General features: G+C 36.1%; 1 long non-coding RNA gene across 2 annotated transcripts in view; it reads right to left on the reverse strand.

Moving 5' to 3' along the window:
- Positions 1–16196: 16196 nt before the first annotated feature.
- The window catches only part of LOC111775482 (uncharacterized), a 53047-nt gene continuing 50600 nt past the window's right edge, over positions 16197–18643 (reverse strand). Inside the window, exon 4 of one of the 2 annotated variants that reach the window (XR_002811186.2) lies at positions 16197–18111. This is a non-coding gene — a long non-coding RNA (uncharacterized lncRNA). The remainder of the gene's footprint in view (positions 18112–18643) is intronic. The other variant, XR_011422560.1, reaches the window with a different exon arrangement.

Raw genomic sequence — 18643 nt, forward strand, 5'->3', positions numbered from 1 at the left:
ATCCCAGAGCATCAAAACATAAGGAAGACTTCTACTTTTTTAATAAAGTAATACAACATTGATACTAAAAATCTATAAAATAAACTATAGATCAATTGATGAAAAAATTTGAAATAAGTAATAGCAAATAGGATTCAACATCATATTAAATAATTACACAACATTATAATATGGATTTTTTAGTAATGAAAGGAGGCGTCACTATTGGAATATTTATTAGTAACTTTTATCACATTTCATGCAGCAAAATTGAAATATCCTATAATTTGCTCCATGGTGAAACACTTAAAAAAATGAATACCAATAAATATTCCCTTAAAAATAATACGTAAATTTACATACATATATTAGCATAGTTTATATAGGTATGTATAGATATATATACCTATGTAAAATTGTTGATATCACATTTTTATAGGTATACATATCTATTGTATTGTATACAATACAATAGAAATAGTAATAGCTTTACTTCCTCTTTCAAGTTTTTAGAACTTTATCTTTTTCTCGAATGCATTGGCTAATGCCAGAAGTACCATTTCCAGCTAGCAGCAAAACTTCCTGTGTTTTCCTATTTGCTATATGTACCCTTCATAGGTATATATACCCCCCCATATAGATACATACGTACATACACATTTACTGTATGTGCCCCTATATAAATATATATTTTAAAAATTAAAAATACAATTACCATATGATCCAGCAAGTCCACCTCTGGGTACATACTCAAAAGAATTAAAAGGAGGAACTTGAAGAGATATTTGTCCATCATGCTCATAGTAGCATTATTCACAATAGCCAAAAGGTGGAAGTGATCCGAGAGTCCATCAGTAGGTGAGGATAAAGACAATGTGGTATATACATATAACAGAATATTATTAGCCTTAAAACGGAAGGAAATTCTGACACACGATACAACATAGATGAACCTTGAGGATATTATGTTAAGTGAAACAAGCTGGTCAGGAAATGACAAATACTGTATGATTCCACTTATGTGTGTCTAGAGTAGTCCAATTCACAGAGTCAGGCAGTAGAATTGTGGTTATGAGAGGTTAAGGGAGTGGGGAGGAAGGGAGTTAGTGTTTAATGGGCATAGAGTTTCCATTTTGCAAGATGAAAAGAGTCCTGGAGATGGATGGTTGTGATAGTTGCACGACAATCTAAATGTGCTTAATGTCACTAAACTGTACACCTAAAAATGGTTAAAAATGTAAATTTTATATTATGTATATTTTAATATAGCTAAAAGTAATAATTTTTTAAAAGTACTGCTGGGACAATTTGATAGCTATCTGGAAAAAGATAAATTTGGATCCCTATTTCTTACCATGCACCTGAATAAAACCCAAATGGATCAAAATTGAAATGTAAAGAATAATCCTGTAAGTGTATTGGACTTAAACATGGGGAGATTCTTCATTGCCTTGGAGTGAGGAAAGACTTTTTAGATAAAACCAAAATGAAGATGCCATAAAAGAAAAGATAGAGAGCTTTAAAAACACGCACACTGACTCTCAAAAGTTTTACACAACCTAAGAATAGTTAAAAAGCAAATAATCCAGGAGGGAAATATTTGCAACTCACTTCACAGTTGTATGTCCTTAAATAATACTAAAAGCTTTTCCTAACCTTGTCTCTGGCTGCCACTGTTGGCCTCCTTTTGCCTCAAGCTGCAACACCCCTCACCCCACCACCCCAACATAAAGTGGTTCAAGGAAGCCTGCAGTCTTCCACAAGTTTTCTTTCTGTGTTAGCTAGTTGGCAGTGGTAGTTACTGAACTGCATACCGTGCTCTCCTACCCAAGTTTTCGGAGTTTTGATTTTGGGAAAGACAGCCCAAGCCAGTTCGCTTACTTGACAGGAATCTTCAGTCACGGAGATGGATGGTTGTTAGACTTCAGTCAACAGTGGGGTTCCTGCTACCCTAGAGTTGTGTAGAAGCCACCAGGGTGTGAAGGGAACTCCTCTGGTGAGGGCTCAGGTGCCCAGAATGGTCGGTGCTGTGCCCCTGCTTTCTCTGGACACCACTAGATGCGCTCCAATCTTCGCTGACTGTGGGGACCCTGAACCAATGTCTAGGTTTCCCAGGTTCAGGGACAGTGTACTGCTTTCCCTGGAGGTCAAATCATCTTTACAGGGGCTGACCCTCACAGGGCACTGACAGACCTGAACCATTCAGGCAGAATGACCCCACCTCTCTGCCTGTCTGCTTCTCCAGGGTGCTGTGTCCTTTGTCTTCCTTGGCGGCCTCCTGGCACAATCAGTGCACAGGCTCAAGCTCACAGGAAACAACACCCAGAAATCAAAGTTGGTGAAAACTTGAGAGTGAAAGTTTGTGCAAAATCAAATTTTGAAGCAACTTCTGCTTTGCTAACAGCAAAATTCTCTAAGAGAGGGAATTATAAAAGGTCTTAAAATATGTGAGTGGGGGAAATATGTAACACACAAGATTAATATTTTACCATATTAGCCTGCTACAGATGTTTGTCTGAATCTTGGAGAAATGAGTTGAATCGTGCTGAAGTGATTTTTTGAGCATCTATTTCCTTCCAGGCTCTGAGTTTTTTACTTTCAAATGTTATCTTGATTAATAATTTCATATTAAAAATCTCTTTTCTTTCCTTTCCTGTAATTATTTAAGCCTCTTCCTGACAACTCGTGGGTTTCAAGCAAGAAATTTGAGAGAATACCTTGAGATGGAGTTGTGCAAGATGCATTATTGAGGTCATTTGGCCAAATTTAAACTCAGCATTTTATTATATTTTTAGGCATAGACAAGTGAAAATAAAAATAAAATATGCCATTTGTCTTGCTGCTTCAAAAATTGGAGGTAAGTAGTTATACCGATTTTAGTAGAATTTAGTTGTTTGTTAGAATATGTTGCCATATTCAAGGAAAGGCCATTGCAGAAGATGGTACATACAGATTAAAATGGCGCCGCATTTTCTAGTTCCTTTACATCATTTTTCCTCATTTAACTTTATTATCACAAACATTGTGTTACTGAGTTTTTTATTGTACTTTGACAGAAGTTAGCAATAAAGATTTTATGAGAGAAAAAGTCACCGAAAAATGTCTGATTTGTAAAAAACAATATCATTTGGTTATGTTTATAGAATACATCTCTGAAATCTAGAAAAGATTTGCTTTTACACAGAAATTTGCATTTTTATAGCTTCTTACTTGATCTAGATTCTATTTTGGAGAATTTGGGGAACCATGAACTCAGGTAGTAACTACGAAAAATAATTTAGGGGTGTGGAGCAGCAAAATTAAGTTATTGAAAGTGTAAGTCTAATCCACAAAAAGTGAAGCCAAAATTTATACATTGAGACTCAGAATATCCAATTTGTCAATTAATGTAACTGCCAAATCCATTCTTTTTGTAGTCACATGCCAATTAGTCTTAATGAACTAATAGAACAATGTCCTGTCATATCTATGTATAATGTTGTATCAAAGCTATTCATAAAGTGATCCTTTTAGGACTCGAGTCAGATCATGTCACTCCTCTGCATGGATCCGTTAGCAGCTTTGCATCACAGAGTCCAAGTCCAAGTCCTTACGATAAACTTTAAGCATGATCATCACCTTCCACACCCTTTGTCCTCTCCGACCTCATTTCTTGCTTGCTCTGGATTACCAACTGGGCCTCAAATATTCCAGGTTTATTTATTTTTAAAAAAATACATCATATTTTACAAATATGTATTATTTTTTATCAGTCTATGGGCTGATTGGGCAGTCCTGCTGGTATCCACTGGGCTCACTCTTGCGGCTGCATTTGCCTGGCAATGGGTAGAGAGTGAGGAGAGAGAGCTGGGATGGCTTGGCCTCTCTTTCCATGGTCTTTCCTCTTGGGCTTTTTCATGCTATGGCAGTCCCAAGGCAGTGTTCTAAGAAGGGAGAGGCAGAAGCTTCTTGAGGCCTACATTCTAGACCTTCCACAAAACCACTTCATCAATATCCTGTTGATTAAAGCAAGATCAAAGGCCAGCTCAGGTTCAGTGGAAAGAGGAGCTGCAAAGAAGCTGTGGCCAGATTTAATCTACTACACGTGCCACACCATGGCATCACCTCTGAAATCTGGCTCACCTCATTCAAATGTCCTATATTCTAATCCAGATCACCCATCTTTCTGCATTGATATCCACCTCTTCAACACTTCCAATCCCTGACCCCTCTACCTTCCCAGCCTCTTCTTAACTTTTCTTCTCTCTCAGTGGAAGTGGTTGATCTCCTGAGCAATCCTTTTTACCTGTCCTCATTATTCCTAACAAGGGAGTCTTGGAGCCCAGGGGTGCGGGTAAAGGTGGGTGAGGACACACACGGATGGACACAGGGTGAGGGGTGCTTGTTGGCAGGGCTGAAATCACACAATCAGGAAGAAAAAACATAATCCAAATGGATTGGCAGATTGGCCGCACCTGGTCTCAAAGCTCAGCTCTCAGCTCCACCTATCAATGTTTTCACCTGTTCCTGGTCAGTTCCTTTCCCCTTCACCTACAAAGCTAGTCCAAACCTCCACCATTCTACAAGCTCCTTTCTCAAACCCTGTCAAACTCTGCCCCTGACTCTCAGCTAACAGTGCTGTCTCTTACTCCACTAAGAAGACAAAAGACATTAAACATGATCTCTCTCAACTTCCTATTCCCAACTTACAGAAGTATCTATCTCACCTTTTTCCCTTCAGTCTTAAAGGATGAGGTTTCCCTTCATTCAATTCAAATCTCAACTTTCTTCCTGTGCCCTTGACCCTATTGGATTCTGAGAATCTAAATTGAAGACATAAAGAGTTAGTGGCTGCTGGCAGGGAGCAGAAGCCAGGGAACACACAGGGAGAAAGAGGCAATAAGCAGAAGACATGAGGAACTAAGAGTAATTAATAAGCCACAATTGAGAGGAAGCAGAGACTGTTTGGGAGCAAGGAGGCAAAGAAGGTGAGAATCGAGGGAAAGCGTTTGTCAGAGGCAGGAGCGATAGAAGCAGAAGCAAGAAATACCAAAGTCAACATAGTAGCAAAACATAAAAGGAGAGAGCAACAGACCTACTGCTGGGCTGGAAACTCTAGAGCCAGATCACTTCCCAAACTCTATTTCTGTCTTTATTAGCCCAGATGTGTGGCATTCCTAGGTCCTTGTAAGGCCCAAATGCTCAAACAAGATTCCTGTTTTTATTATTGTTGTATGTATTCTTTAACAAATATATTTAATTAATGATCCTTTATTGGTGGGAATTTGAGCATGAGTCACTTCCTTATGCAACACACTCAACGTTCTTCTAAAGGTAGAGGGTGTTTTATTATCTTTGTGCTGTGGCTCATCAATTTGCCTGGGAAGCTCCCAACTTTCTGTGGAAACTTCTTGGAATTGGATCTTCTCCTTCTTGTGCAATATTTTCAATTCACTGTTTTTCTTAAACAACAATTATTTTTATAAAGAAATTGGAAGCAAAAAATCAAGTCATAGTGACTACAAAAGCACAAAAGACTACAGCTGTCTTCAGTGGAGAGTCCAGCCGGGACTAACAAGAGGCTGAATAATAAAAAAAAAAAAAAAAAAAAAACCTGAAAAATCAAAATTAGGTAAAGATATGTCCACAAAGGAATTTGAAAAGCTCTGAAATATTCTTGGGACCTAGAACATTACACATACGATCAGGGCTGTGAACACACCAAGGAAAGACCTGAGAAAGCTCTGTCTCTCATGTCTGGCTGAGCTTGAGGCTTAGTGCATGTTAGAAGTGAAGGCAGAAGCAGAGTTATAAACTGCTTGTCAGAATGTTGAAAGGCTGCCCCAACACACATGGAAAGCCTCTCAACAAAGGCTGCAAGACTTATTGGTTCAAGGTATTTAAGGAAATCTGTCCAATAATGCTAGCTGACCATTAAAGTAACCAAGCAAGACTTTAATGCCTGCATACGTAAGAAAATACAGGCATTACAAAATTAATTGAGAAAATCATTACACAAATAGCTATAACAACAATGATGACAATAAACAGCAACAACAACAAATCCTGGCTTGCGGGAGAAAGATTCTGAGTTCCAAAGTTGCCACATCATTATGAGAAAGTCTAGTTTCCAACACAAAATTATAAGGCATGCAAAGAAATAGAAAATTAGTATGGCTTATACACAGAATAAAAAAAAAGGAGTCAATAGAATTTGTGCCTGAGGAAGCCCACACATTGGACTTACTCAAATTGGATTTTAAATTAGCAATTATAAATATGTTGAAAACTGTAAAGGAAATCATATCTAAATAATCAAACGAAAGTATGAGCACAATATATCATCAAATATCAATGAGATAGAAGTTACTTTTAAAAAGAATCAAACAGAAATTCAGGAGTTGAAAAGTATAATAACTGAAATTAAAAAATCACTAGAGGGGCTTAAGAACAGTGGAACTAAAATATGAAAAACATAATGCACTAGCAAATAGGTCAATTGAGATTATCCAGTCTGACAACAGAAAGAAAAAGAGTGAAACAATATAAACAAAGGCTCAGATTATATACCATGACATGGTTGGATTGCCACAGGAATGTAAAGTTGGTTTAATATATAAAAATAAATTGGGGGTCAGCCCTGTGGCCAAGCGGTTAAGTTTGCATGCTCTGCTTCGGTAGCCCACGGTTTCGCAGGTTCGGTCCTGGGCGTGGACATGGCACTGCTTATCAAGCCATGCTTAGGTGGCGGCCCACACAGCACAACCAGAGGAACCTACAACTAGAATATACGACTGTGTACTGGGGAGCATTGGGGAGAAGAAGAAGAAGAAAGAATCAATGCAATACAGCCTATTAATAGAATAAAGGGCAAAAGCAGATAATCATCTGAATAGATTTAGAAAAAATCACTTGATTAAACCCATTACCCTTTCATGATAAAAATACTCAAACTAGAAGTAGAAGGAAATGTTCTTATCTTGTTAAATACGTCTATTCATTTATATATTTAGATAAATATTCAATTTTATATAAATTGAAATATATAACAAGAAAAAGAAAATATATATTAATTATATAAATATTTATATATTTACATAAAACTCACAGCTAATATGATACTCAATGGTAAGCACTGAATGCTTTCCCCCTTAGATCAAGAACAAGACAAATATGTATGCTCTTGCTGTTTCTATTCAGCATTGCACTGGGTGTTCCAGCTAGGGCAAATAGTCAAGAAAAAAATAGGAATCCAGATTGGAAAGGAAGAAGCAAAATTTAACTCTATCTACAAATGACATGTAGAAAATCCCAAGGAAGCCATAAAAGAACTATTAGAACTAATAAATAATTCAGCAAGGTTGCAGGTCCAAGATCAATATAAAAAATTCAATTTTATTTCTGCATAATAACAACGAACAACTGGAAAATGAAACTAAGAAAACAACTCGATTTATAAACCATCAGAAGAATAATATACTTGGGAATGAATTTGACAAAAGACGTACAAGACTTGAACATTAAAAAACACAAAACATCACTGAAAGAAATGAAAGAATATCTAAATAAATTTCCCAGGAATCAGAAGACTTAATGTTGTTCAGATTGAAACACTCTCCAAATTGATCTACAGTTTAATGCAAACTCTATCAAAATCCAGGTTTCTTTTTCTTCAGAAATTGTCAAGCTGATCCTAAAATTCATATAAAAGTGCAAGAGACCAGGATAGTCAAAACAATTTTGATAAAGAAGAGAAAAGTTACAGGTTTCACATTTCCTGATTTCAAAACTTATTACAAATCTACACTAATCCAGAGTACATACTGGCATAACGCTAGGCAAAATGATCGAGGAAATAATATTGAGAATTAAGAAATAAACCGTTACACTTACAGTAAACTGCTTTTGACAAAGATGCCAAGATGACACAATTGGAGAAAGAAGAGTTCTTTCAAAAAACGATGCTGGGATATCAAATGTATAGCCACATGGAAAGAATGAAGTCGGACCCTTATCTCACATCATATACAAAAACGAACTCAAAATGGATCAGAGGCCCAAAAGTAAATGCTGAAACTGTAAAACTCTTAGAAGAAAAGATTGGAGTAAATATTTAAAACCTTAGATCAAGTAATGGTTTTTAAGACATGGCACCAAAAGTATAAGAAGCAAGAGGAAAAATAGATAACTGACATTCCCTAAGATCAAAAACAAAGGAAGGATACATACTCATATTCAATATTTTATCGAAGTTCTAACCAATATTATCAGACTAAGAAAAAGAAATAAAATAAAAAGAAACAAAGACTGGACAGAAAGAAAAACAGCTCCTATTTTTACACTTAATCTTAGCCAAAATGCCAAGAAGCAACAAACTATTTCTATTTTTAGAAGACACATTTGTCTCTGTAAACAAACAGATTTTGTAGATTGCAAGGAATCTACAAAAGAAACCCCTTAGAGCTGGTAAGTGCATTCACCAAAATTATAAGACATTGTAGTGTAAGCACCCAACATTAAGCTTTTTGATTGTAATATAAGTGCCTGACATTAAGTTTTTCATAGGCACCCATTTCAAAGACATTTTTCTCAAATAAACATATTTGTAGCTGTAGGACACAGCTACTAGCAAAATAACTAAATAAGAAATGAGGCTGCCCCAACCCATGAAGCCTTCCTTTTAGAAAGTCCTGAGTAACATAGATAACTGACTGCTTGAGTGACTTTGCTTTACCCTTCCTGTGCTTTGTTCCACTCATTCTTTATTTTACCCATAAAGAGTTAATCCGTGAAACCCTAGGGACCGCACCCTTGACTCTAATAGTGGAGATCCCCAGGTACACACCCCCTCTTTCTCTACCTGCTACTTTCTGTATCACTCTCATGTACACTATGCACCCTCCAGGATCTGAGTGACAAATCTTTTTCTTCAGAGTTTCCTGATGGTTTTTTGAAATTATAACAAGAACCACAAGGGCTGGTCCAGTCACAACAGTGGCCCCTGTCAGGAAAATGTCTGTGGGAGCTCACCACAAGTAGTATGAGCCCAGGTGAGTGCCTCAGGCATTTCTAGCCTAGCATTACTGTCAATAGGCTAAGACATGACACAACAGACATACAGAGTATAATATAAATAGAAAACATCAATTGCATTTCTATATACTAGATATAAACACATGGACACTGAAATTAAAGACACAATACCACTTGAAGTCATCCAAAACTAAATGAAATACTTGGGAATAATCCTAACAGAGTACCCATATTTGTTGCACATTGAAAATTACAATACACTGATGAAGGAAATCAAGGACATAAATAAGTGGAAAGACATACTATTTTCATGGATTGGAAGACTTAACATAGTAAAGATGTCATTTCTACTCAAATTGATAAACAGATTTAATATATTTCCTATAAAAATCACGGCAAGAATTTTTGTGGATAATGATAAAATTATTTTAAAATTTATATGAAAAAACAGAAGAATTCAAATAGCTAAAATGATTTTTAAAAAGAATAAACTGGAGGAATAGTCTAACAAATTTCAAAGCTTATTACATATTTACAGTAAACAAGACTCTGGTGGTGTTGGGAGAGATTAATTAAACAGAACTGAGAACCCAGAAATAGCTGCACACAAGTATGGCTACTGATTTTCGACAAAGGCACAAATGCAATCATTAGAGCATGGTAGCCTTTTCATCAGTGGTGCTAGAACAATTGGTTTGCGCTAGGAAACAAAAGAACCTCGACTTACATCTCACACTGTATAGAAAAATTTAGCCAAAATGGATGTCAGAGTTAAATGTAGAATATAAAGCTATAAAAAAATTTGATAAATTGGACTTCATCAAAATACTTTTGCTTTGTGAAAGACCGTGTTAAAAGGGTGAAAAGGCAAGCTACAGACCGGGAGAAAATATTAACAAATCATATATCCAACAAAGGTCTAGTCTCTAGAATATAAACAGAACTATTAAAACTCAACAATAAAAAACAAAAAACATTTTTAAAAAACCTCAATCCAATCAGAAAATAGGCAAAAATATAAAAAGACATTTCACTAAAGAGGATGTACAGATGGCAAATAAGTTTATTAAAGGTAATCAACATCCTTAACCATTAGGGAAGTACAAACTAAAATCACTACGTACTATCAGAACGACTGTAGTAAAAAATAGTCACAACACTAAATGGTGGTGAGGATGTGGTGAAACTGGTAGGATATGTAAAAATGGAATGGATGCTAATCTGGAAAGCAATTTGGCAGTTTCTTAAAAACCTAAAGATGCAATGGAGAAACAAAACTTATATTGACACAAAAACCCATAAATGAATATTTCTAAACAGGAAACAGTACGAATGTCCTTAGCTGGTGAATGATTAGACAAAATGCGAAACATCCATACCAAGGAATACTAAGAGATTGATAAAAAGGAGCAAAGTATTGATACACACGACACTTTGGATGAATCTTCAATAATTATGCTGAGTGAAAAAAGCCAATCTCCAAATGTATGCATGAGTCCATTTATATAACATTCTTGAAATGAAAAGTTATAGAATAGAGAATGGATTATTAGTTTCTACAGCTTAAGTAAGTCGAGTGGGAAGAAGGAGGTCGAGAAAGCTGTGTAGCTACAAAAAAAAAGGCAAAATGAATAATCCGTATGGTGATGGCATGTTGAGTTTACCAAAGTCAGTATCCTGGGAATGATATCGTACTATTGTTTTGCAAGTTGTTTCCATTGTGGAAACTGCGTTAAGTGTACGTGAGATCTTATCTTGTATTATTGCTTACAACAGTAGGAGAATCTACAACTATCTCAAAATAAAAAAAATAATTTAAAAATAAGCTTGAGTGTTAAAAAAAAATGAGAAAGGAAATAGAAGAAACACTTCACAATACAGAACAGGTGGAATTTGGTTGTGGGAAGGAAAGGGAGAAAGTATACCTCTGTAATTTACTATTTTTGGTGATATAGTCTATATGCTATTACATTCAAAATACAATAATTGTTAACTACTTTATTCATGGCACTGAGTCCTACTTTATGGATACTGTGTTTTAGTTACATGTAAAAAGAATAGCAAAAAAAATCTTGTATAGCTTAAAAGTTCAACATTGATTTAGCGCAATCTCAACACTTTCTAGATTTATAGGACAAAATACTTTACAACAAAAATTGGTGCTCATTGCAATGACTGTGAAATCTGACCTGATGAACAAATAGAGGATAAAATAAGGTATGATAAGTTTGATTGATGAATATATTGTTTTGCATTAAAATTACTTTGAAAACTTTAGGTTGAATCATCATTCATTGAGTCAGTAGTGTCCATCTGAACTATCTCAAATAAATGGACAATAACTGTTATAATAAATAAAATCAACAAGACTTTGGGTGGTTTAATTGGCTTGGATATCACATCATAAATGTGTTTCAGTAAATGTAACTGTCAACTCTTTTATCCAAACTAGGAAATTGCTTCTAAATGAAACAATCATTATACATGCTGACTATGGCAATGATTAGGTTTTTACTTTGGAAAAAGCAATTGAAGGAATTAACCAAGGCTACCAACCACAGTAATTAATTGTCAGAACCAAGGCTCTGTTGCCAGGATAAAGGTCAGAATCTGAAGCAGAAGCACAGGAGTGCAAGCAAAATCACAGAATTGGATGAGGACTGATGTCAAGTTGGAACAAAGCTTGTGACTAAACATTTAAAGAATGTCCCACTAGAATATAAGTCTGAAGATTGCTCCCAAACTAGGAGATATATCCTCAAGGGAAAAGAGTCACAAAAACTTCAAGTGAGTTCCAAGAACCAAGGTGTCTGTCCCAGCCCTTCATGAGAGCAGCATGCCTCCAACAGAAGTTTGGCAGAAGGTGGGAGTACTAGTCTGAAGTGGCAACAATTAGCAAGAATATCACTAACCTCACTTCCTGGTCTCGAGACACATCCTGTGTGACAGAATGAAATAGCGTGTATTTGAGAAGGCTACAAGGAGACTGTTCTTAAGGGAAAATAATTGAAAGCAAGGACATTTCCATTTTGCTGAATATACAATTTGAATTTCACAGAGCATGGCAGAAATATGGAATTAGAAGGCATATGAAGCAGTATTTTAAAAAGTCTGAATGACGACGGGTGACCAGGGAGGTATGAACTTCTCGTGATGACTGAGGTCAGCAGAGATATCAGGCATGGTGGAGGATGAATGGTGAGTGGTACTGTTGTCCATTAGCTATTGTCTATTGTCCCAAGGTTGTGGCATCTTATGAAAAGGTGGCTTCTTGAGGGTTGCTCATATAATGACGTTTACAGTTGGCTGAAGTCTGTCAAAAACATGGTATCGTACAGGTAGGAAATGGAAATGCTTCTGTGTAAGTTCGTTCATTGAGCTTCATGTAAGACATTGCACTGGGCACTGAGGATTCAGTAGTGAGCAAAACAGACAAAATCTCTACCTTCAAACAGCTTACATTCTAGTAGGAAGGACAGAAAGGGCACAGATTGGTATTAAGAACTACTTGGTGTCTCTAGATAAGGTTTGTGTGTATGTTTATGTCATGTGTATACATGTACATGTATAGTGGTGTGGGGACATAGTTGGAGAGGATATCAATAGTGCCTCAAAGGAAATAGTGGAAATACATAGCAGCTATAGGAGTCCAGAATAGTTCTGTCTGTGCCTGGTGGGTGTTCTTTTTAGTTTAATGTAGTACAATTTAATATAACAATTTAATTTAATCCATCTACTGTATCTATCTATCTCTCTATTATGTCTCCAACTTCATATAATCTAGTCTAATTTCTGAGCCCCTGAATCTAAACCCATCTTTGTTTCTGTGTCATTTAATGCCTGGTTCAACTCAGTCTGTACTTGTGGCCTAAACTTCATGTTTCTCATGCTTCCACAACCTCCCTTCTTCCACTTCAGCTTGTCTGGATTTCTGCATCCTTATTTATGCCTGTGCCTGAATTTTATTCCTAATCTTCTGCTTAGTTCCAGCTTCCAGCGATCTGGCTCCTAGATCCCAATTTTGTCCTAATTTTCCTTATTAGGAACTGGCTTATATCATTGAGGACAAACACTAAGAAGCATTCAGAGGACAGATATTTATGATAATCTACTAAATCATACAGCATAAACACTTTCAAATCTACAATCTTGCCCCATCTACCAAGATTCTTCATTTTAGAATGACATTAAATAGACATGAATTGAATAGAAATATGTCTCCCGACTTTTATTTGAATCCAATTAATTAATTTAATCCTTCAGAATACCACTTTTATTTCCAGAATTCTTCCTGAACTCTCTCAAGTGAACCAATGCTAATGATAAATAAATTTAAGGAAATTTGTTTACTCAAAGCGTAAAGCATAACTTACTCGTGGTAGTAAAAACCTTGGCAAATCGGAGTAAACCAAGGTCCCTGGACAAGATCACGTCAGAGAACTATCCTGCTGCCCCTTTGATTACTCTCATTGGATGGCAATAGAAAAGGAAAGGAATTTGGAGAAGTGGGGAAACTCTAATATTCTTACTTATAAATCTGAGTGAGTGTGAGTAATTTGGATGCCCATGTGTCCAATAGAATCTCTGAAGATTCTTCTAGCCAGTAAGACTTTGAATTCTTCAAACTGTACCAAGGCTCAAAAATGCCCACAGCTAGTAAAACCACGGGATGGGTGGGGTGTGAGTGGAACTTGCATTTACATGCAGACATCCATGTTCAAAGTGAAGAGGCATCAAATCCTTCTATGTTATTCATCTTGCTAGGCTTATTATCAAGTTTGTTACAAATCTAAAAAAGACAGGATATCAGAAGTATAAGTGGTATTCAAATGTATCAGCAGCTGTCAGGAACAAGAAAACGCAACAGTGAAATGTATAAGAGAGGATATGGGCTAGACTTCAAACTGGGAAAGAGAGACTAGGTAGAGTCTGGCTAGGGAAAGCCTAGACATTGCATCTCGGTTTATGACCACTGTAGCCAAGGCAGACAGGGAGCGTCCCTGATGCTAAGCACCATTCTTTTCTGAGGTTTGGTGGAATCTGGCAGGTTTGTTCTGATCTGCAGAGTGGGAAGTGTCTTACACATGCAAGTTATATAGACACTGGGGAGCCATCAATGTCCTAATAATGTTACATAATTCATATAATCAATTTCCTTCATTGGATTCTATTATCTCACTGGGTTAAATCAGAAAGTGTTAATGTGGAAAAATCCATCAACAAGTGTGTTTGAAGACTTTTGATGAATAAGAGATTAGAAGTAACATCTGGATCTACTTTATGTGGTAGACGTACTGTTTCCACAGTGAGAGTCTCATGAGCAATACATGCTAAGGCATCTCAGTAAATAATTACACCATCTTTAAGAAACACTCATATTTCAAATTCTTAAAGCATTGGGAGGTTCATTCTGCTTTCATGGTGACAGAGATTACTGTGGTTGTCAGACTGAGAAAGATAAATATTAATCATGAAGAGTTAGAGCATTATACCATGGACTCAACATACTTTCTCTGTCAAATTCAGTTTGATTCTCTGTGTACAGAGAGGGAATATGCATTTTATTATTGGAATCTGGGAAGAATTGGTTTTCTGTTCATCATGGGGTTCTGTTCATCATGAGTGCATTGGAAATATAGTTTCTTTTGTTTGTTTATTTTAGCACACATTTATTGAGCACATACTATAGGTCAGACCATTCTATCTGCTTTAACAAATATTCACTCACTTAATCCTCATTATAATCTTATAAGGCAGGTAAAATTACTCCCATTTTATGCTTGGGGAAACCACAGCCCAGAGAGCTTGAGTGAGCGCTCACATTCAAACAGCCTGTGAACTGGGAACTGAATCGGGGAGGATCTGTCTATAGTAAGACACTACATTATGTCCCCTTGCCTTTGTATTTCTTTAGCTATTATGATATTCAAAGATGCTAAGTGTCTTTATTAGCTCCAGACCCAACAGTGGATCACAAAAATTGGAGAAAAATTCAGGTTCCAGTTATTTGTGAACTAAAGGTATAGCATAGTTGTGAAAAAGTAACTTTTTATTCTTATATTACCTAAACAGCAACATAATACCCCATAACAGTAATTGCTACTCCAAGTGGACCCTGTATTACTTAGATTACAACTGGAATACTGTACTGAAATAGCAATGCTACACTTAAAGAGGAACCATAACTAACTGGAATCTGACTAAGATGGTGGGTTAACACCATTATACATACCTATATTGTGTTAGATCCTGAGGGATATAGTGGTGCTACATGGAGGAATATATCTGGAAGTATATAAACATGGAAAATGGAACAAAAAGGAAGGCTGGCGAGGATAGAGTAATGTTGACACAATAGCCATTTTCAAATATTGGAATGCCTACAACATGGGAAATAAACTTGTTCACAAGAAGAAGATTTAAGCTTAATAAAAATTTAAATGTTTTAAAGCTGATGAACAGCATCACCGGAGGTGTTCAAGGTGGAGGATCACCTGAATGGGGGGACGGGTAACAGCGGTGCAGAAGGTATTGTTGCATGAGTGAGAGATGGGGCTTGGCCACATTAGCTAAATTTCTTCCAACCTTAAGATTCTATGGCCTTTTAGGAAAGAACATACATAATATTTACAAACTTGAGATGTAAATCCCTGAGAACCAGAGCTGTCTTTCCCAGTGCTACCACATGATGTACCTGCCTTGTATCTTTATCGCAGCCTTTGAGGGCTTCCTAATATCAACAGCTGCTTCCAAGGGTTGGACAGCTACACTAAAGGTCAAGGTCAGTAGGAACCCTCTAGTACAGATTTCTCAACTTTGGAACTACTGTCATTTGGGGCTGGATAATCATTTGTTTGGGGGCCCTCATAGGATATTTAGCAGTATTTCTGGACTCTACCCGTAAAATGCCAGTAATATTCTCCCAACCTTTCAAGTAGTGACAATCAAAAATGCCTCTAGATATTGCCAAATGTTCCCTGGGGAACAGAATTGTCCCAGATTGAGAATCACTGTTCTAGTATTATTAAATAATTAAAAGGTAAAATAAATTTTAAGTATCAGTGAAAAAATATTAAATAAAACCAAGTATGGAAAAATGGATAAGAGGCTAAAATATATGTGTAATTCTAACTCTAGTAGTTCAAAACTGTTTTTCTAAAAGAAACACTATTAAATGTAATTTGACTGCATATTTCGTGGGAGCATTTTAAGAAGAATATTATTTTAATCACTCGAAACTGTTTTTTTTTTAAAAAAATTCAGCATACAATTAAATATACCTTCAATGTTGATTCAATGAGTTAATACATGTAAACTCCATAGATAGTGTCTGGTACATAATAATCAATACATAATAGTTTGAAAATATTCAAGCTTCCAGTAAACATGTTTTTGTATACTCTTTTTAATAATACATGAGCTAGCAAAGAATTTTATTTCTTGCTGTTTACTATAATATCTGGTTTGTATTTCAGAGGCACATATAATATTGGATAAGCACTTAAGATATATTTGTGCATAAATTAATTGAATAAATGTGTAAATAAATGAATGGATACCTTTTATTTTTATGAGTATACCAATAGACATGTACCAAATCTTTACCGTGTGCAAAGTATAATAATAGGTTTTAGGTTTGTAAAATATGTGAGATAATGCTCACCTGAGAAACTGAAAAGGAAGATAATGTCTCTAATGAGACTGAAACTTTAAGTCGAGAGGTTGGACAATAGAATATTTGTAGCATGGATTCAATACTATTCCCAGCATTTGAAAAGAAATGTGTTCAGAAAAGAGTAGCAAATTTTCTAGCAGGAATGAAAAGAAGGAGAGATTTTGGAAATTTAATACTTGTCAATTAAGAAAGAACATTTCCCAACAGAGCTTATTAACACTTGGGCTCTCTAGAATGGATCAAATAAATGGTATGGCCTTCATATTGTTATATTCTCTAAGTTTAGTATGGTGATGCTCAGTATGGAGAAGAAATTAAGATTTTAACCATGCCATGGACAACTGAGAGTTTCAAGATACCCATAATTAAGTCTAGAGAGAAAGATACGTATCTAAAACACTTATGAGTTTGGTAATAGCACATAGAGTTGACTAGACTTGAACAGATAAGAATAACTTTCTAAAAGAGTTAAAGACAGTGTATGGATTATGACATCAATATCAACAGCTTGAATTAAAAAGGAGTAGGCCTATTAAATACTTAACCTGGACCTTGGGACCTCAATTCTCTAGAAGCAGGAACCCAACTGAGGAAGCTGCCCAGCCCCAAGGATGTAGCCATGGAGTCATGGGATAGAGTCCAGAGAATTGAAGAAGCTACCAACGGGAAGTAGACTAAAGCTTAGCGAAGAATTTCCCTCCCACCCGCTGCCCAGGGTAAGGGCTCTTCACAATGCCTGCTCAGTGAGATTTCAGGATAGCTAACTGTCTGTAGCAGTAGAACGGGAGTGTTTTATCACCGTTATCTTTTTCTGACTCACTACTTATATAGTGTTTATCAGGGGCATATATCTTTTCTTTTTTCTGATTTTCAAGCCATCTTGGACTTGATACAAATGATTTCAAAGTACGAGACTTTGAGGCTAATTAAAAATTGGGTGGGGCGTGTGGGTTTTCTTCCTCTTTGGGGAGGTTAGCTTATATTGCATGTGGAAAAGATAGGGATCTGGATATTTATAACTCAAAGGGCAGGCTGTAGTTGTCATTGGGGCTATTCACAGATGCTGAGTAATCTTATTCCAGACACATGGTAGGTTAGGACTTGCTGCCACTTGAAGTAAGATGTTGCCTTGTGGCTTCCTTTGGCCAATAAAACATGAATGGACATGCTATGTGTCACTTCCAGGCAGAAGTAGTACATACCAGAACACGTCCTGCTATATTCTCTTGCACGTCATTCTGTGATCACGGAAGCTTTTGTCAAGATGCTGCTGCCTCCATCAACCTTGCCAACCACACGAGGTATGTAGCATGGGCAAGAAATGTTTTCCTATTTCAAATCACTGAGAGTTTTCTGGTTGTTTGTTTTCATAGCATAACTCAATCTGTCCTGATTGATACCTCTATGAATCCTTTTAAGACTTGTGAAGAAGACATTGGATCTTTCTACAAAATTATAAAAGAAAAACAAACCACTGTTTGCAATGTAACAACCATTAATTAGGATATAAATAAAAACTATATTTTTCTTTCATATTTTTCAGTTACTTCCATTCTAATTTCCTTTCAGGATTGTTTCTAATGATAAGTGAATTACAAACATTTTTGTCAATATTTTTAAAGAATGAGGAAACTTGAAACAATATAGAATCTGACTTTCTTCCAAATCACACAAAATATAATTCCATAATGCATTAATAATAATTATTGAAAATAATTTTAGAACATTAAGGCCACTTTTTTTTACTGGTTCTCTTTCATCTCATTAGGCATATTGAATCTTTATTCTATTGTATAACTGGAGAATTAACCCAATCCTCTTCCCCATTTCCAAACACTCACCAACTCAGTAGAAACCTGTCAGTTAGCTCCCTCCTCCTTTTCTGCCAGAAGTACAGAAATAATTGTGCCAGAACCATGTGGACAAATTGTAGTGCCCAAGAGGCTTAGCTCCTGGGTGTTATACAGAAAGTTAAGG

The sequence above is a fragment of the Equus caballus genome, chromosome 10, assembly GCF_041296265.1.
Source record: "Equus caballus isolate H_3958 breed thoroughbred chromosome 10, TB-T2T, whole genome shotgun sequence".
In the NCBI taxonomy this organism is placed as follows: Eukaryota; Metazoa; Chordata; class Mammalia; order Perissodactyla; family Equidae; genus Equus; species Equus caballus.